Source organism: Cryptomeria japonica, chromosome 6 (genome assembly GCF_030272615.1).
Source record: "Cryptomeria japonica chromosome 6, Sugi_1.0, whole genome shotgun sequence".
Classification (NCBI taxonomy): Eukaryota; Viridiplantae; Streptophyta; class Pinopsida; order Cupressales; family Cupressaceae; genus Cryptomeria; species Cryptomeria japonica.
Window position 1 is genome coordinate 442,444,207 of NC_081410.1, and position 21,928 is coordinate 442,466,134.

Genomic DNA, 21,928 nt, shown 5'->3' on the forward strand with positions numbered 1-21,928 from the left:
GTGTACGAGATCCTGAGATGCTTCTCCAGTGCATGGAGGAGGGTTCACCATTGATGAAATAGGTATGGATATTTCCTGTATGAAAAAAATATAAGATTATAATATATCACAAGTTCACATGTATGCATGCATATAATCATGAAAACAAGAAAATAAAGTAGAGATACATACCTCTGCCCTCTCTTGATCCACAGGCAAATCAAGTGCGTTCAACAAATACACATAGCTCAGTGACCGTTGTACATGTAAAATAGACAAAAAACACTAATCAATCTACAAACCCCAACTAATACTTGATTTTTACATTTTCAAACAATTTTACAACTAAAAATGTGTCCAATTACCTTCTTCCCATGTTTTGGCATCTTCGAGGAGTTCTTTTTCTTAGGACGAGCCCTAGATGCAGAGGGGTACCCTAAAAAAACAAAATTAACATGAGATATTAGTATAGATAATAAATTAAACATAATTTAAAAAATCTAAAATGAAATGACTTTCATATTCCATCAAAACAATACATAAAAGGGGTTGTACAAAATATGATACCGTATAGCCTTGTAGGCCAAAATCGATCGCTGAGAGCGTGATGTCATCAATCTGGGACAGTCGGTCCCCTGTCAACACCTACAAACCAAAAATTGGACCAAGCATTAAAGATAGTTAGTATATCTTGTATTTTTTTGAATTCAAAGTGTACTATTCTATTTTAACATGTTACAAAATTTATACCTCAGGCATCGAAGTTGCAACTGTAGTAATTGGGGGAGGAGTATGGGATACCGCTGTTGCATCCTGAAATGCATATTATTTGTCTCAATTTAAATAGATGTATAAATGAAAATTCATTTATGTAATTACAAATTTAAAGTAATTGATAAATAAAATGCTATGAATTCAAATCAATACATTTGTGTCTATTGCTCATGGGCAAACACCATGTCCATCAACTCATCCGTCAGCGTGAAATACTCAGTCGTGCGGGCCTGACATCTACTCCCACAAATCATGCACAAATGAGATGTGGATCCATATGCACCGGTCGCATCATCTATCCCTGAGAAACTGACACAAATATGCTAGATGGGCTCTTTGTTGACACTAGAGCAACTAATGGCTCATCATCCAATACAATAGGGTGTGCTAATGACGTCCCATGCTAGATGATGGCACTAGTCAATGCTATGGCTTCTTGAAGAGTCTGTAGCTCCATCGACTCTTTCAGCTCTATTGGGACAACCTGATGCAACTTAGGTTTGGGTGCTAGGGGGTGGTGAATCTCTGCGGGTAATCGCCTACAAGCTCCAGGTCTATCTTGGGCAAAGCCACAACCTCTACCATGGAACTCTCTCATATCAAAATAGTTTGGGCGCACATTGAGCACAAACTCACAATATACTTTTCTCAAAAAATATAATGGCACCTCATAATTATTACAAGGTGGATCATCAAAGACCATCCACCAGCTCTTCCAAGAAAGATTCTTCATCTGCACATTGGTACACCAATGTATTCGAAACCTCTTTGCATTAAGAGGTAATAACTGACCAGTTTTGGGATCAATGAAAAGGGCACATATTTGTTGTTTACTGATATTTTTTTTTTTCACTCCTTCGTATGATAGCCCATCAACATAGAATTGATGACACCTATCCCTAAAGCTTCCCCATTTGGTAGTTTGTGTGGAAACAACTATGGCACCACTAGCTAATGTTTCTAGTCTAGTGGCGAGGGATTGATGATGCTCAAGTTCGGATGTTTTCAATTTAACAATCAGTCTATTGATTTTAGACGTATTTTATCCTAACTGATTAATTAATTTCTCCCGTGTTTCAGGTTTGCGATCAAAAGGAAGAATTGGGGGTGTATCTTGTGGGTTTTCAGGAGGTGCATTTGGATGTTCTTGTTGTGGATTAGAAGAATATGGTTTTTGAAACAAAAAATGAAAAAACCTAATCAAAATTAATGAAATTAAATTCAAAATGTATAACAAATTGAACAAACGGGAAAGAAAGACAAAAATAAAGAAAAACTAACCTTGATCCATAGTGACTGGAGGAGAAATCTAGCACCCTGTTCGCGGTTTAGGAGAGAAAATGAAGAAAAACAAACTAAAAATGCGCTATTCAGGGAAAATAAGACAACTTGATAGGCACCGCGTATGCAGTTCTTTTGGGATTATTAGCGCGTACGCGCTCATTTTTCTATAAGTAGTGCGTACGTGCTCATTTTCCTAGAGGTAGCGCGTACACACTCATTTTTCTAGAGGTAGCGCGTATGTGCTACCTTCTCTAGGATCGGGAACAACAAACCTAAGTGTGTACGCGATCATTTTAAATTTTAGAACCACATACGCACTACTTGTTTTTCCATGTTTTTTTTGGGTGGTGTCCTTTTTTTTGACCACCATCTTTGTGCACATACCCATGTACCAGTAGCTGTTTTTTCCTCATGGCAGATCTTATTTATGGTTTCCAGATGGATTTATGTGCTTGATTCTAGATTTCCAGTTCTTTGGGTCCTTTACTAGTCAGTTATCGCTTCTGGTTGACTCTTTCTGGGTTTCGAGACCGTTATTGTGCTTATCGATTGGTTTTCCTTCATTACCGACGTGATTCTTGGTGTGTGGATCCATCTTGGTTCTTTTCTGATGATCTTTGGCATGCAGCCGACCTTCCTTCTGAACCACATCACTTGGTTGTTAATTTCTGGAAAGATTTCTTAATTCTTAGGGCCGACCTAATTACACGTTTCGTTTTCCTGCATTGGTGAATGTAATCTTATGAGGTTGACCCAGAAGTGTTCTGGTGGGTATAAATATGTTATCATGTATTCATTGTAGGGGGTAGATGAATTATAACTCAAAATAAGAATTGAGATTCGCATGTTGTGATCTAGTTGATTCTTAGAGTCTCGATTGGATCGTATCTGGCTTGAAGCTTGTATGTAACCGGTTAATTATGGATGTTCTTTAATGATAATCTAATGATTTTCAAAAGTTATAAGGCTTTAATATGATATGTTTATGTGAATTTGTTATGTTCTCTTGTTTCTTCCATTGTGTCTCTCTTACTGCATAAGTTGATTGACTCTTTTGAGGGTTTTTATCGGTTATGGTTCATCGGATGTATATTGAAGCTAGTCCCTATGAATATGTGGCATATGCTAGAACTAGTCACTATGTATATGTGACGTAAGTCAAAGATAGTCATCATGTGTGTGATGTCTACGAGCTAGTCACTAAGTATATATAGGAAGTGTGATCGACTCACTCTATATAGAATTCAATTTTTTTGAAGGGTATTGACTCCTTTGTATAATTGTGTATGCACGTATACTCATAAATTCTATTTAAGTGACAATAGATGTATTAAGTTCCTTTAATGACATTTCACCCTCTTGGCTTAATATAATGAGAAGAGGTGTAATATAATTATAATATGGTATTTGAGTAGTCGGGTAAGGGTTAGTATAGGATCATGGGGGGCCAAAAAGTGGCGATGTGAAAAAATAGCCTTCTTCACTCACCTAAAAATGCGAAAATCCATGTTGACTTTTTGCTTGGCCTGGGTGTCAGTACACCTTGGCATGGTAAACACCTAAGAAAATCGAATATCGAATAAAATTGGATATCGAATAAAATTGGATATCCCATAAAATTGGATATCGCTCTTTTGTGGCGAGATTCTATGAGGGAACAATATGCGGATGGATTGTTCTATAAGGAGATTAAGGATCTCGAGATATCCAAAGTTGCTATGGCCACATTGTTTGTGAATCCCCGCACTGGTCAACCTGTAGACCCCCAAAAAATAAAACATTCTATTAAATGGTGCACAAATGAAGGTATTGTGAAAAAAATTTGGGATCGTTGGTGGATGGTTTTCGACAAACCACCCAACAATAATCTTGATGTCCCCTTCTACTTCATCAAAAAATTGTATGCTGAGTTTGATTTAGGAAAACATGTGAACTACTTTGACATCCAACCTTTCTAGGGTGTGGGTTTAGGTATGCTCCAAAATAGCCCTGGGGCAGTCAGAGTAGTCCAGGGCCCATATGTCCCCCCTCCTCTTGTTGTTCTGCCACCTCCAGTGTGATGGTATGATGAAATAATAAGTATCCGGTCAACTACTAAGAGGGGGGGGGAGTGAATCAGTAGATAGAAAAACTGATACAAACTTCACCATCTCAAAAATCAATCTCTAAAAGTAAACTTACAACTAACAATGTAATACCTCTGTCAAGATAAAAACTCATAAGATAAACCAGTTGACTATTACAACAAATTAACAGTAAACAACTTCTTCATTTTTCAATGCTTCCAGTTATCATGACTTATCAAAGTAGTTAAGTAGTTAAGTAAATCAACAATGAAAACATAACCACAAAAACATTCACCACTTGACACAAATAATTTTTTACGTGGAAACCCAAATAGGTAAAAACCATGGTGAGATGAGACTCACAAGATAACTATCTGAACTCTTCTGAAGTTCGCCTTGTTAGGAGCCTAGTCTATTAAAGCTTTACAAAAAGTCTTGTTAAGAACTGATCCTATTAGGAATCACTCGGTTAACGAATTGACTACAATGCCTTGTTAGAAGCAATACCCTGTAAGGAGTAACCTCAATAGAGGATTTGAAAATCCAAGCTAATGGATCGCCTTATTAGAGGATTTGAATAACACCAAGCTTGCTAGAGCTTACCTAGTTAGGGGATTTCAATTCTGTTGTAATTGTTAGAAAACAACAGGAGTTTGTTGATCTGTCTGAATAGCACTACACTTGCTTGATTAGATCCATTTCATGCTCCTATCTGTCTTTACTCAAACTGCAGATACATCATCCAGTTCGGCAACCACACACTCAACTGATCTTTGCTAACTCTTTGCCAACTCATTAAACTAAACAACTTCATCGACCTTATAAACAAATCAATCAAGTTGGTAACACAACAAAAACTTAATTCTCATAGAGATTACAAATAAATCAGTTCAAGTATGACCGTTGGATTACATAGCAATCTCTGCACATCAATCAAGAAAACCTTGATCGCTCCTTGATCACCGCTTCATCGAACTTAGTAACTCATCATGCGCTTTGTATTAGATGCAATACATTTGCTCATTCCCTAGACAAAAACCGTTACAACAACTCACCAAAATCTCTTAAAATTGTCTTCATACAATAATCATACGTGTCATAATCATTACCGCTCATCATCACATCATAAACCAATATAGCCAATTTACCAAACTTAATCAGTTAGGGTTTATAAAAAACAACAGATAAGATTTATCGGTTACATCAATAGATAAGGTTTACACCAGTTACCGGTTACAGTAACAATATTACAACAATATCAACAATATCATTACCAGTTAATTGACATCAATGACAACATAACATATCATTAATGCAATCTTCATGCAAATGCGAATAATCTCCCCCTTTGGCATTGATGGCAATACAAATATCAATACCATTGATTGATGCATGATTGTGAATAGGAATCCTAGTTTACATTACCAAGTATTTACCATGCTCTCCATGTCTTCAACTTGTCACTGGTTCTCCTTCCCATAATCACATAATTCTTCTCCCCTTTTGACAACAATGCCAAATTGAAAGTAAAACATGTAACGTCAAATTTCACTATGCATCATCAACAATCTGCAACTTGATGCTCCCCCTGTGGAATAAATCCACTTCAACACCAATCCTTCTGTAAAATTCTACAAGTAGCTCTGGGACTGATGTAATCTACATCATACTTAATTGACTTCATGAAGAGGGACAACCCCTAACTGACTTCTAAGATACTCAAAAGTAGTCTTAGGCAAAGGTTTACTAAAAATATCTACAAGTTGTTCCTTGGTAGAAACATGCTCCAAGATCACATCTTTACTCTGTACTTTTTCCCTCAAGAAATGATACTTCAATTCAATATGCTTGATTCGTGCGTGCAAAACAGGGTTCTTGGAAATATTTATGACACTTTTATTATCACATAAAATAGTTATAGGTTCTGAAATCTTCATCTTAAAACCTTCCAAAATGTGCCTCATCCATATAGCCTATGTACAATTCATGTAAGATGCAACATACACATCTTCAATAGTAGATTGTAAAGTACAACTCTAGTTCTTACTACTCCATGAAACAAGTCTTCCTCCAAGAAAAAATGCTCCACCGGTTGTGCTTTTCCAGTCATCAACATTTCCTGTCCAATCTGCATCTGTGTATACCTTCAAGTCAAAATTTCCTCCATATGGATACCATAACCCATAATCAACAGTACCTTTTAGATATCTAAAAATTCTTTTGGTTTCTATCCGATGTGTTTCCTTAGGATTCTTCTGGAATCTAGCAACTATGCCAACTACATGAGCTATGTCTGGTCTGCTGTGAGCAACATAGTGCAATTTTCCAATCATTGACCTATATTACTTATCATCAACAGATTTGGACTCATCTTCCTTAGACAGCTTACAACCTGTAACCATAGGTGTCCCAACTAGTTTATAGTCACTCATGCCAAATGTCTTTAAGACCTCTTTCACATACTTAGACTGTGTGATGAAAATATCATTTTTCATTTGTTGTATTTGCAAGCCTATGAATTTTTTTTATTTCTCCCACTAAAGACATTTCAAACTCATTTTTCATTTCATTTACAAAACTGTTGCTCATGTCATCATTACCTCCAAATATGATATCATCAACAAATACTTCATTGACTAGTATTTTATCTCCTTCAGATTTGAGACATATGTTACTATCATCATTGGTTCTCAAAAAGCCTATCTTCATCATATGTGTATGAAGCCTTTCATACCATGCTCTCGGTGCCTTCTTTAATCCATATAAAGCTTTATGCAATCTGCATACCATGTCTTTCTTATCAATCAGACCATAACCATCTGGCTGCTCAATGTATACTTCTTCTTCTAGTATCCCATTCAAAAATGTTGACTTAACATCCATCTGGTATACCTTGAATTTCTTGTGTGCAACAAATACAAGTAAAGTTAGGTGAGATCATGCACGAATTCTCTCTGATTATTCTTCTGGTTAGTACTCCAGCATCCTTATCCCCAATAATCTATTCAGGATTGTGATTCAATCTCACATATCTTGGAATAACATGATCATTATCTTCAGGTTCATCTTCTTCATTATCATCATCTTCTTCTGAATTTATCTGTTTCGGTTGAACTGGTACATCAATATTTTCTTTGTCGGTTTCAGATTTCACAGTTTTTGGTTCCAAAAACAAAATGCAAGGATCTTCATCCTTTTTCTCTGAACTGGTTTCCTCTGAGACTTCAGGATTTTCATCCTCTCAAACATCAACACTCTCAATAATTCTTTGTGTCTGGTTGTTAAAACACTTGCAGGCCTTACTCTTGGTGGAATAGCCAAGAAATATACCTTCATCACTTTTAGCCTCAAATTTGCTAATATAATCACCTCTCTTAATAAAACATTTTCTACCAAATATTCTGAAATAACTAACATCTAGTGATCTACCATACCACTATTTATAAGAAGTCTTGTCCTTACCTCTCTTTACCAAAATCTGGTTCATAGTGTAGACAGATGTGCTGATAGCTTCTCTCCAGAAAGTTTTCCCTACACCTCCTTGTATCAACATCATCCTAGCAACTTCAACAACTGATCAGTTGTTTCTCTCAGTGATACCATTCTGTTGTGGTGTCCTTGGTGTAGAAAGTTGTCGTTTGATACCATTTTCTTCACAATACCTAGTGAATTCCTCATAAGTAAATTCACCACCCTGATCTGTCCTCATACACTTTATCTTCTTACCGCTCTCCTTCTTAGCTAAGGCCCTGAATGCCTTGAACTTACCAAAAGCTTCAGTCTTATCCTTCAAGAATGTGACTCACATCATCCTTGAGAAATCATTAGTGAAGATCATAAAATATCTGTCACCTTGAATACTTTTTGTTCTTATTGGTCCACAAAGATCTGTATGAACCAAATCTAACAAATGTTCTGTTGAAAAGGATTTGCTCTTGAAAGTTGAGGATGTCATCTTTCCCAACTGGCATTGTTTGCATAAAGCATTAACCGGTTTGTCTAACTGAGGCAAACCTCTCACTATCTTGTACTTACTCACTTTAACAATGTTATCAAACTTTATATGACAAAATCTCCTATGCCAAAGCCAACTATCATCTGTCTTTGCAATTAAACAGTTGCTTACTTTAGGATTAAGGTGAAACAAGTTACTTTTAGTTTTCTTCCCGGTTGCAATCAATTCACCTTTGTTGTCATAGATTTTGCACATACCATTTTTAAACTCTAATGGGTATCCTCTTTCATTGAATTGTGCCACACTCAAAAGATGGTGCTTTAAACCTTCAACCCAGTAGACATCATATGCACTACTCTTTCCATTAAGAAAAATAGTTCCCTTACCTTTAACCATGCAGGGTGAGTCATTACCAAATCTTACAATGCTGCCATCAAATTCCTTTAGAGAAAGAAATTTGCTCTGATCACTGGTCATGTGATGTGAACAACCACTATCAATGATCCAATCATTAGAGTTATCCATCCTAGATACTAATGCCTTATGTTCTGACATCTCTTCTTTAATGGCTACAAACACAATATCTTCATTAGCATCACCATCAAATTCCTCATCAGTGATACCGCCATCAACAACAATAAGATAATCTCTTTTGCCTTTACCCTTTTACTTCTTGAATTTCTCTTGTTTGTGCTCATTATCACCATTAGGATAGTTAGCAACAATGTGTCCAATCTTGTTTCATGCAAAACATTTCAAAGGTAATTTTCCTTTATATTTACCTGTACCTCTAAGCAATCGTTGGCCAACAATGCTTCAAGCTCAACTAAACTGTCTTCATCATCAACTTCTCTGTTGGATCTAGATTCATAACTATGACTGGAATCTCTACTTTTCCTCACAGATGGGTTAGAAACAAAAGCTCTAAATGTAGACTCAAATTTCTATACACTACCATCATAACCATTTAATTCAAAAGCAGTAAGCTTGCCAATGATGGAGTCAAGAGTTACCTTAGTTTTGTCAATGGACTTCAGCTCCTGAATAGCTGCAACTCCAATAGCATAGATCGATAGCAGGGTTCTCAATACCTTACTGATCATTGTGGCATCTTCCACTTTACCTCCTACACTCTTAATTTCACCAACTATCGCTTTTATCCTTTGACCATATTGCTAGATATTCTCACCTTCATCCATCTGCATGTCATCAAACTTTCCTCTTAGACTCTCTTCTTTAGCAATCTTAACATGTTCATCATCGCTATAAAGCTCTTCAATTTTTTTCCATACCTCATATGCAGTTTCAAGACCATGAACATCTACATACTCTATATGAGACAAAGAACTGCTAATAGCCTCCAATGCTTGATGATTTTCTTGTTACTCCTTCTTTTGATCATTAGTCAACATCCCAGTATGTGCAACATACTTAGTATCGACATGTTCCCAATACTGGCTTCCCAAACTCTTGATATAAATTTTCATTCTGTCACTCCATATCTTGTAGTTCTCTCTATTAAAATTCAGACCTTCCTTCTTCATCATGATCTGCAAGATCTTTACCTCAAGTTGTTAGGCTTAGACCTTAGAGGACCTAGAATGCTCTAATACCAATTAATGGTAAGATGAAATAATAAGTATCCAGTCAACTACTTAGAGGGGGAGGGGTGAATCAATAGATAGAAAAACTAATACAAACTTCACCAATCTCAAAAATCAATCTCTCAAAGTAAACTTAGAACTAACAATGTAATACCTCTGTCAAGATAAAAACTCATAAGATAAACCGGTTGACTATTACAACAAATTAACAGTAAACAACTTCTTCATTTTTCAATGCTTTTGGTTATCATGACTTATCAAAGTAGCTGAGTAGTTAAGTAAATCAACCACAAAAACATTCACCACTTGACACAAATAATTTTTGACGTGGAAACCCAAATAGGTAAAACCCACGATGAGATGAGACTCACAAGATAACTATCTGAACTCTTCTTAAGTTCGCCCTGTTAGGAGCCTAGCCTGTTAAAGCTTTACATAAAGTCCTGTTAAGAACCGATCTTGTTAGGAATCACCTGGTTAAGGGAGTGACTACAATTCCTTGTTAGAAGCAATACCCAGTAAGGAGTAACCTCGGTAGAGGATTTGAAAATCCAAGCTAAAGGATCACCTTGTTATAGGATTTGAATAACACCAAGCTTGTTAGAGCTTACCTAGTTAGGGGATTTTAATTCTACTGTAATTGTTAGAAAACAACAAGCATTTGCTGATTTGTCTAAATAGCACTACACTTGCCTGATGAGATCCATTTCATGCTCCTATCTGCCTTTACTCAAACTACAGATACATCATCTGGTTCGACAATCACACACTCAACTGATCTTTGCTAACTCTTTGCCAACTCATTAAACTAAATAGCTTCATCAACCTTATAAATAAATCAATCAAGTTGGTAACACAACAAAAAATTAATTCTCATAGAGATTACAAATAAATCAGTTCAAGTATGACCATTGGATTACATACAAATCTCTGCACATTGATCAAGAAAACCTTGATCGCTCCTTGATCACCGCTTCATCGAACTTAGTAATTCATCACGTGCTTTGCATTAGATGCAATATATTTTCTCATTCCCTAGAGAAAAACCGTTACAAAAAATCGCCAAAATCTCTTGAAATTGTCTTCATACAATAATCATACGTGTCATAATCATTACCGCTCATCATCAGATCATAACCAATATAACCAATTCACCAAACTTAATCGGTTAGGGTTTATCAAAAACAACAGGTAGGGTTTACCAGTTACATCAATAGATAAGGTTTACACCAGTTACCGGTTCACTCTACAAATTGTTCCTACTGGTTACAGTAACAATATTACAACAATATCAACAATATCATTACCAGATAATTGACATCAATGACAATATAACATATCATTAATGCAATCTTCATGCAAATGCCAACACAATGCAACATCCAGACATCATTTGTGAGGCGACATCATGGACCATATTGGCTATTCACTCTTTGAGTAGCCTTTTGGTTTCTCAAGCTGGGTCACTAGCTCAGCCTACTTTTGATGGTAGCGGTGCATCCGATGGCACTAAATCATCCTTCTCGGCTCCACATATTTGCATACCCCATAGTTGTGTCATGTGTGGGCACGTATGCTTGGGTCGAGTTGGACAACCTGTTGATCCTCCTACGCATAGTGCAAATTATGAGGTGCATGAGATGCATGATGCACCAGAGGTTATGACACGGACTGGAGGATACCCTGGAGAGTCCTCGCATGCTAGAGGCGAGGAGGCACCTTCATCATACATTGATGATGTAGTGGTAAGGTTTGTATTTTCACAGTTCATTCTATAATTTATATGAATATTTATAATCTAGATAATATTAAGTACTAATTTTTATTTACATGGTCTATTTAACAGTTGATGACCGAGGAGGAGTTGACACAGATCCAGGAGGGCACCTTGATGGCCATTTTATTTGGCCTTGATACCATTACGATACATATATTATTGCACCTAGTCATTTGTATTTTATTGTACATACATGTCGTTTGTATTTTATTGTACATACATTCTCATCAATTATATTGGTATTAATTAGATTATGTAGTAACTTGCATGTATATCTTATTTTACTCTTGTAAGGCACAAGCAACACAAGTGCAGGGCTATGTGATTTAGGATCTAGTAGTGCAGTTGGAGATAAGGGAAAGGTAATTGAATGCAAATTTGATTCAATGAATAGTTTAAATAACTTATAATGATTATACACGTCTAGACATAGATTGATAGTTTCATATACTTGTTGTGTATATGTACAAAGAATTCTTGGTTTCACATCCTTGTTGACTACACCCACTATACCTAAAGATGATGAAGAAGAAGAGATGCCTCGAGTACATGTGTGTTTATTTTATTTTGTGTTTAGTAGATATAATTCGTTATTATAAGTGATAATTATATGCTAACTTGTATCAATGTCATGTTTGTGAACATATGTAGGTTGTGTATGAAAATATTGAAAACATACCTCCTCTACTGAAGACATACATCAGGAGTACTGCAAAGCCGAAGAGAAAACATGGAGATGAGGTAAACAATAATAGTTAAATTATAGTTCATTTTTATGTTAACTTTTCGAATGTGAGTTATATAATATAACTAATCTTAATTGTGGTTTGTTTTTTCTTGTGCAGGATCCTTTAGAGCTGAGCAGTGCGGTGAAGAGGATCCATTTTGATGATCCATCAGTAGCTTAGGATTTTATAGATAGTTTTGGGATGCTTAAATGTCTATTTGGCATGTATATTTTGTATATGAACATACATTCACGTATATAGAAATACATTTTGTTTGAGTTGGCGTTTATGTCATATTTGTGTATGGACATACACTTGTAATCATTTGACATTTTCATATATACAGAAGTTGATATTTGATCATATAAATTGTTGCTCATGTGTGCATGGTGTTATCATGGAAAACTTTAATCTTCAATCCAATAATTAACAATTGTTAATAATGATTATTTAATGAACAATACAATTCATTTCATTTCATCGTAAGTGTTGTTTGTATAATGAACAATACAATACAATTCATTTAATGAACAATACAATACAATTCATTATTACCCTATGCATTCTCCTATTCCCCCCCCCCCCCACTCGGTTGAACGCTCGGGGTCATACCCTACTGGCATCGTCCCTTGAGCACCCTAAGTGCTAAAAATTGTCAAACTTTGACGGGATCTAACTTGGAATCCATGGCACCTATATATGATCTATTTGAACCTATGGGGAGACGAGAGGGGTCCCTACAAAAGCCTATCTCGGTTTTTCAAGTTTCCCTATGGTTTTATTAGGGCAGCATTTTTTTGATTGGCGAAAAAATCATCAGTCTCATTCAATCGAATGTTGTCACATGGCCAATTTCTTGTTCTGATCATCGTGATAACGAACCATCATTTCCAACATGTCTAGTTAGGAATTATTACCCTATGCATGCTCCTATTTCCCCCCCCCACTCGGTCAAATGCTTGGGGTCATACCCTACCAATGTCGTCCCTTGAGCACCCTCAGTGCTAAAAATTGTCAAACTTTGATGGGCCCTAACTCGGAATCCATGGCACCTACAAACAATCCATTTTAACCTACGGGGCCACGATAGGGGTCCCTATAAAATCCTAGCTTGGTTTTTCAAGTTTCCCTACGGTTTTATTAGGGCATCATTTTTTTGGTTGGCAAAAAAATCATCAGTCTCATTCAATCGAATGTTGTCGTGTGGCCAATTTATCATTCTTCTCATCGTGATGATGAATTGTCAGCTCCAACATGTCTAGTTAGGCATTATTACTCTATGTATGCTCCTATTTCCTCCCCCCCCCTCCCCACTCGGTCCAACACTCAGGGTCATACCCTACCGGTGTTTTCCCTTGAGCACCCTAAGTGCTAAAAATTGTCAAACTTTGATGGGCCCTAACTTGAAATCTGTCCATCGGCTTTGACATGTCCACTTAGGCATTATTACCCTATGCATGCTCCTATCCCCCCCCCCAACTCGGTCAAATGCTCGGGTCATACCCTACCGATGTCATCCCTTGAGCACCCTAAGTGCTAAAAATTATCAAACTTTGACGGGCCCTAACTCAGAATTTGTGGCACCTGCAAATGACCCATTTGAACCTATGGGGCCAAGAGAGGGGTCCTTATAAAAGCCTATCTCATTTTTTCAAGTTTCCCTACGGTTTTATTAGTGCAGCATTTTTTCAGTTGGCGAAAAAAATCGTGTCTCATTCAATCGAATGTTGTCACATGGCCAATTTCTTGTTTTGATCGTCGTGATAATGAACCATCATTTCTGCCATGTCTAGTTAAGAATTATTACCCTAATCATGCTCCTATTTCCCCCCCCCCCCTTCACTCGGTCAAACGCTCGGGGTCATACCCTACCGACGTCATCCCTTGAACACCCTCAGTGCTTAAATTGTCAAAATTTGATGGGCCCTAACTGGGAATTCGTGGCACTTGCAAACAATCCATTTGAACCTATGGGGCCACAAGAGGGGTCCCGATAAAAGCCTATCTCGGTTTTTCAAGTTTCCCTATGGTTTTATTAGGGTAGCATTTTTTCGGTTGGCAAAAACATCGTCAATCTCATTCAATCGAATGTTGTCGCGTGGTCAATTTCTCGTTCTTCTCATCATGATTATGAACCATCAGCTCTGACATGTCCAATTATGAATTATTATCCTATACATGCTCTTATTCCCCCCCGACTTAGTCGAATGCTCGGGGTCATACCCTACCGACGTCATCCCTTGAGCACCCTAAGTGCTAAAAATTATCAAACTTTGATGGGCCCTAACTCAGAATTTGTGGCACCTTCGAACAATTTGTTTGAACCTATGGGGCCACAAGAGGGGTTCCTACAAAATCCTATCTCGATTTTTCAAGTTTCCCTACGGTTTTATTAGGGCAACATTTTTCAGTTGGCAAAAAAATTGTCAGTCTCATTCAATCGAATGTTGTTGTGTGGCCAATTTCTCATTCTACTCATCGTGATAACGAACTTTCAGCTCCGACATGTCTAGTTAGGAATTATTACCCTATGGGTACTCCTATATTCCCCCCCACTCGATCGAACGCTCGGGGTCATACCCTACTGACGTCGTCCCTTGAGCACCCTAAGTGCTAAAAATTATCAAACTTTGACGAGCCCTAACTCAAAATTTGTGGAAGCTACAAATGACCCATTTGAACCTACGAGGCCATGAGAGGGGTCCCTAAAAAATTCTATATCCGTTTTTCATGTTTCCCTATGATTTTATTAGGGCAACATTTTTTCGGTTGGCGAAAAAATCATCAGTCTCATTCAATCGAATGTTGTCGCGTTGCCAATTTCTTGTTCTGCTCATCGTGATAATGAACTGTCAGCTCCGACATGTCTAGTTAGGTATTATTACCCTATGCATGCTCCTATTCCCCCCCCCCCCACTTGGTCAAACGGTCGGGGTCATACTCTACTGGCGTCGTCCCTTGAGCACCCTAAGTGCTAAAAATTGTCAAACTTTGATAGGTCCTAACTCAGAATCCGTGGAACTTGCAAACAATCCATTTGAACCTATGGGGCCATGAGAGGGGTCCCTACAAAAGCCTATCTCAGTTTTTCAAGTTTCCTTAGGATTTTATTAAGGCAACATTTTTTTGGTTGGTGAAAAACTCGTCAATCTCATTCAATGAAAAAATATAGATAAACAAGCATTACATTGTAGACACATAATGATCATCAATATTTCCATGTTTTTTATACACATAATTATCATTACACTTGCATTTGACATCCATGAAGGAATATGCAAACATGATTTTTCATCATTATCAATACAACTACACCAATGTACTCATGTACAGATACATTGTATATCATCAATATAACTAAACCAATTTGTTCAAGGACATTGTATATCATCATAACGAAGTTACATCAATTCACATCCATATACAAATACAACATCCCACTTCATCTACATCAGACATCCTCATGTCCTAAGAGAAACGCTTACGTACAACAATGCCTGCATATAAATGAAGACCAAAATAAGTTTATGCAGAATGAATGTGCTACAAGAAAAAAATTATAACACTTAATACAAATTATTTTGTCAAATTATAAATAGATCATTTGAAACATTTTTAAGGCGTACAAGATTATATAATTACAAAACTTACCAGTTTCTCTGCAAAGTCTACAAGCATAACTTTGAAGAAAGATGCATGTTGATTAAAGCCCTCTCACTGCATTTTTCAGCATGGTTGAAGACGATGGTAGATATTATCATTTCTAAATAGAAATACATTCACTTGACTTAGTGTTTACGCATAAAATTTAATCGTATTAATGCACATAGGAATATGTGCCATCACCAAGAGTAAACTAGTCAATGACGATTGATCTAGCATGAACTTGTATTTTTAAGAATTGTTAGTCTACACATAAAATGCATGGATTAACATAAGGCTTTATGATAATCACTTCAACTGAAATGCATGATAATAAATGAAAAGGTGGGATTATATACCATAAAAATACATCCCTTTGAATTATATCAAGAGAATCCACTATGTTGATGCAAAGATCATAATGCGATACTGTTGTATATCATCAAAAACGCCTGCATGAGCATAAAGGTTTTGCGATAATTATATCATCAAAAATTGTCAAATAGTGTTGTCTAATAACAAAAATTGTAAAGCTCATCAAATGCATGATAATAAGTCGTGTTGCAAAAATACGTCCCTTCTAATTATATCGAGTGTACCTGCTATGTGCATGCAAAAACCATGTTGCCAGAAAAAACGTTCATCAATAGACTTGCATTTTGAACACATCCTTAATATACACATAAAAAACTTGAACATTAAGGTTTAATGATCATTTTTTTAAATGAAATGCATGATAAAAAAAAATAAGGCACCATTAAAGACCTACTACTCAAGTATGCCTGAAGGGTCATCTCTTTGCTTAAGAGTATCCAGTATTGTTTCATGATCAGCATTAGTCACTATCCATAGGTCTTTGGTCTTTGGTTTTGCTTGATGCTTCAACAACTTGACATTTGTAGCTATAATAAGGTGTGAATACATTAGAATGGTTTTGTGTCTCTCATAGTCTTCAAATGTAGGTATGCCATTCTTTCTAATCATGTATGTTCACAACCAAGTTCCCACAACAACAACTGAACTTGTAGGATATGTGAACCCATCATCATCTATCACTAGTTGTGCTAGCTTCTGTTTTCCCTATACACATCGTGCCAACCAATATTCTGATCTCTCTTCATTCCCTTGTGGTGCAACAACTGCAAAAACATGTCCTAGTTGTACAAGATCTGATAGATGGTCATACTCAAGTGAACTTTCCATGTCATTGTTTGATAAGGATATTGTTTGAGATAAAGGAGTTAGATATTGGGGAACCCACGTATCAACCCACTCACTTGATTCACACTAATCCCAATCACACCGAACACAACTCTGACAAAAACAAGCCAATGCTCATGTCCAAATGGTCCATGTACTTGCATCTGAGCTAAGAAATGAATGCATCTTTGAAGAATCTTTAATTGTTTGACAATCCAATCTATATCCCACTATGCTCTCCTCAACCAACCAAAATGATCTGCTCACTACTAGATCAAGAGTACCTCCATGTGATGATGTTGAGCTATACCAATCAACAATAGAACGTGCATCAGAGAAATTTGCACCTAATATCCTCAATTTCTCCTTAACTAAAGCTCTCTTAAAACATGCACCTGCTCCATCATGCTCCCCCTTCCCATGCCTTGTCTCAAAAAAACACCAAATATGAGGTATACGCCTCTCTACATGCATTCTACTCAACCAATAAAACATACAGGCATTCTTGAATTGACCCGTACAGTTATATGACCATATGATATGTTGATCAATTGCAATATCTTTCTCATGCAAGAACTCAAAAAAATTCTCGAAAGAAAGTTGCACATACTCGAAGGAGTGTGATCTATCATCACTCATATAAAAATGATACTCCCTAATTATCTTCCTGTCCTCTTCTGTACTATCAGGAGCATGTCTATATGTAATGTGAACAAAAATAGCAATCTGGATTGAAATGTAGTACTGAGATTGTACCTTGTTCTGTGGTTGCAATGTATAGTTCTCTGCAAAATCAACCACCGATACAATACTGCCAATCAGGAAAGAATTCTTACACATCTTGAACTATTGATCCAACCACTTAGACCTATGGGCGTGTCTTGCATACTTGTAGAAAAGATTTTCCTTAAAATTGAAAATAAAATCAGCAACACTCACTTCTCTTGAGAATAATTCGCATCTAGAACCTTCACCTCCACTCTTCAAAGTATATTTCACTGTCTCATATATTTTTTTCTCAACATAATTCTTTCCAAACTCGTGATCACTGCCCTCATGAAAACATGAAACAAACTTTGACAACTCACCACATTGTGAGCACTTCTCATTCAAATAATCATTTCTATAGAAATAGTAGCCATCATCTCTAGGGCATAAAAATAGATCTTGCAAGTCTCTTGATGATCTCGGAAATAACATTGCACCACACTCCTGAAACATCTCATTAGTATGCATCATAGAATGAATATGGCATAAAAGTTCATGGTACATTGAAAACTCCACATGGTACTTGCAACAACAAGTATTACAAATCTTAAGAGGAACACAATAAAATGGCTTCAAAGATTCAAAGGCCCTTTTTGATATTTGCAAAGTTGGATGTACTTCACAAAACATTTTGTACAACATTGTTTGGCTTGATTCCAAGAAATGTTTGGGATGCGGTGTGCGGCCTCGATTGTCAATTCTTAATTTCAAAATGTCCTTTACATTAGGTGATACTCTAGAATTAGAGTGCCAAAACCGTTGAATCTCCTCCTTCAAATTGTCAGTCAACTTTCTATCAACACGTGGAATCCTCCCACCAAAATCCCATGTATCATGTTGAAGTGGATCGTCAAGTCTTTGTCTTCATGCAAGTGCTCTATCCAAATTTTTATGGTTTATGTTCAAATCAACACCTTTTTGTCTCATTTGACAAGCCTTCCTCAATTGATGGCTTACAAAGGAGGTTGTAATCACTCTTCGAGCGGCTCTCTTATCTCTTTCTTTGGTATTCTTTCCAATAGAATTGAGAGCATCAAATAGATTTTTGGCAATAATAGAATTTCTTTCCATCTTCTTGTTCATACGAATCTTTAATTTGTTTAGCAATGGTCTCATCTTTATCATCTTTAGAAATTGAACAAAGAGTTAGCATTGCTCGGTCAATGTCTTATTGCTAAAAATTTGGTCGAAAAGTTGTGTAGCCCACAACCGAATGGTTCTTGTTGACCTCTTGCCTTCAAGATTCACAATGATGTTCTCATCAATTTCAAGTAACCATTTTGGGGTTATTGAAGGCCTTGGATTTGGAATTTGTTTTTCATCCATGAGAGGGTCTTCATTTCTAAAGTAATTAGGTGTTACATATTGTTCACTTGGTTGAGAAATTCCACCTTCAATGTCAATGTTTTCCACATTTTCACCTCTAATGTCAAAATTTTCCACATGTTCACCTCCTATGTCAAATTTTCTACATTTTCACTTCGAGTGTCAAAAAATTTCATATTTACACCAAAATTATGGACACCTTCATTGTCAACTCCCAAATTTTCACTTTCCATTCTCACATCATGTTGAGCATTTTCATTATCACTTTTAAAATCTACACTTTAATTTTCAATAACTTGTTCAACATTTTCAAATTCAATTTCCTCTTCACTTGAAGTAACATTAGCAATATTTAACATACCTTGTCTTCTCCTCCTATGACCTTCTCTATCTCTTTCTCTATACACATCAATTTGGTTATTTGAAAGTTTTGTTTTGCGTTTAGACTTACGACGACTACTATTCCTCATTTACCTCCACAAAGATGCTCCTAAATGATTGACAATGTAAGATTTGACTTTAAGAATATCTCAAAAGCACAAATTTGTCTCAACTTGTCTAAAAACCCGTGATTATCAACAGAAAATAGAATGTGAAGAATGTGGGCCATTGGAATCCAGAAAATGGCTCACAAGGCTCTTTTTTATTTACAAAAATCGGATATCAGATATCCGATTTTAATGTGTAAATTTGTGGTCCCAAATTGTTTTCCCATTGCAGCCTTTTTTTACTGTTGCCACATTAATGGCAATGGTAGAAATTGGATATCTGATTATATTACTCATATTTTAGAGAGAGAGATTATGGGAGAGGGAGAGGGAGAGAGAGAGAGAGAGAGAGAGAGAGAGAGAGAGAGAGAGAGAGAGAGAGAGAGGGGGGGGGGGAGGGGGGAGGGGGGAGGGGGGAGAGAGAAAGATTAGGGGAGAGGGGGGAGAGAGGGAGAGAGAGAGAGAGAGAGAGAGAGATCAGGGGAGGGGGAGAGAGATATTAGGGGAGAGCGGGGAGGGGCAGGGGAAAGAGAAATATTAGGTATCCCATGACCCCTTAGGAAACTATATGACCCCTAAAGACACCATATGGTGTCATAAGGGCTCATATGACCCATAACGACATCGTATAGAGTCATAAAGGGTCATATTGTGTCCTAAGGGGTCATATGGTGTCTCAAAGGAGTCATATGAAACAATATGACCCCTTAGGACACAATATGACCATAATGATACATTTTGGTGTCTTAAGGGGTCATATGGTGTCCAAAAGGGTCGTAGGACACAATATGACCCCTTAGGACACCATAGGACCCATAACGACCCAATATAGTGTCATAAGGGGTCATATGTTGTCCTTAGGCATCATATGGTGCCCCATGACCCCTTATGACACAATATCACCCATTACAACACAATTTGGTGTCTTAAGGGGTCATATGTTGTCTTAAGTGGTCGTAGGACACAATATGACCCCTTAAGACACCATAGGACCCATAACAACCCAATATGGTGTCATAAGGGGTCTTATGTTGTCCTTAGGGGTCATATGGTGTCCCATGATCCCTTAGGACATCACATGACCCCTAACAACACCATATGGTGTCATATGACCCATAACGACAACATATAGAGTCGTAAAGGGTCATATTGTGTCCTAAGGGGTTATATGGTGTCTTAAAGGGGTCATATGACACAATATGACCCGTTAGGACACAATATGACCCATAATGACATAATTTGGTGTCTTAAGGGGTTATATGGTGTCCTAAGGGGTTGTAGGACACAATATGAACCCTTAGGACACCATAGGATCCATAACGACCCAATATGGTGTCATAAGGGGTCATATGGTGTCCTGTGACCCCTTAGGACACCATATGACCCCTAACGACACCATATGGTGTCATAAGGGGTCATATGACCCATAACGACACTGTATAGAGTTGTAAAGGGTCATATTATGTCCTAAGGGGTCTTATGATGTCTTAAAGGAGTCATATGACATAATATGACCTCTTAGGACACAATATGACCCATAACAACACAATTTGGTGTCTTAAGGGGTCATATGTTGTCCTAAGGGGTTGTAGGACACAATATGACCCCTTAGGACACCATAGGACCCATAACGACCCAATATGGTATCGTAAGGGGTCATATCTTGTCCTTAGGGGTCATATGGTGTCCCATGACCCCTTAGGACACAATATGACCCATAACGACACAATTTGGTGTCTTAAGGGGTCATATGGTGTCATAAGGGGTTGTATGACATAATATGACCCCTGAGGACACCATAGGATTGATAACGACTTAATATGGTGTCATAAGGGGTCATATATTGTCCTTAGGGGTCATATGGTGTCTCATGACCACTAACGACACCATATGGTGTCATAAGGGGTCATATGACCCATAATGACACCATATAGAGTTGTAAAGGGTCATGTCATATGACCCCTTTAAGACAACATATGACCCATAACGACATAATTTGATGTCTTAAGGGGTCATATGGTGTCCTAAGGGGTCGTAGGACACAATATGACCCCTTAGGAAACCATAGGTCCTATACCAATCGAATATGTTGTCATAAGGGGTCTTGTACATGTTGTAATTAGGGGTCATATGGTGTCCCATGACCCCTTAGGACACCATATGACCCCTAACAACACCATATGGTGTCATATGACCCATAACAACACTATATAGAGTCATAAAGGGTCATATTGTGTCCTAAGGGGTCATATGATGTCTTAAAGGGGTCATCTGACACAATATGGCTGCTTAGGACACAATATGACTCATAACGACACAATTTGGTGTCTTAAGGGG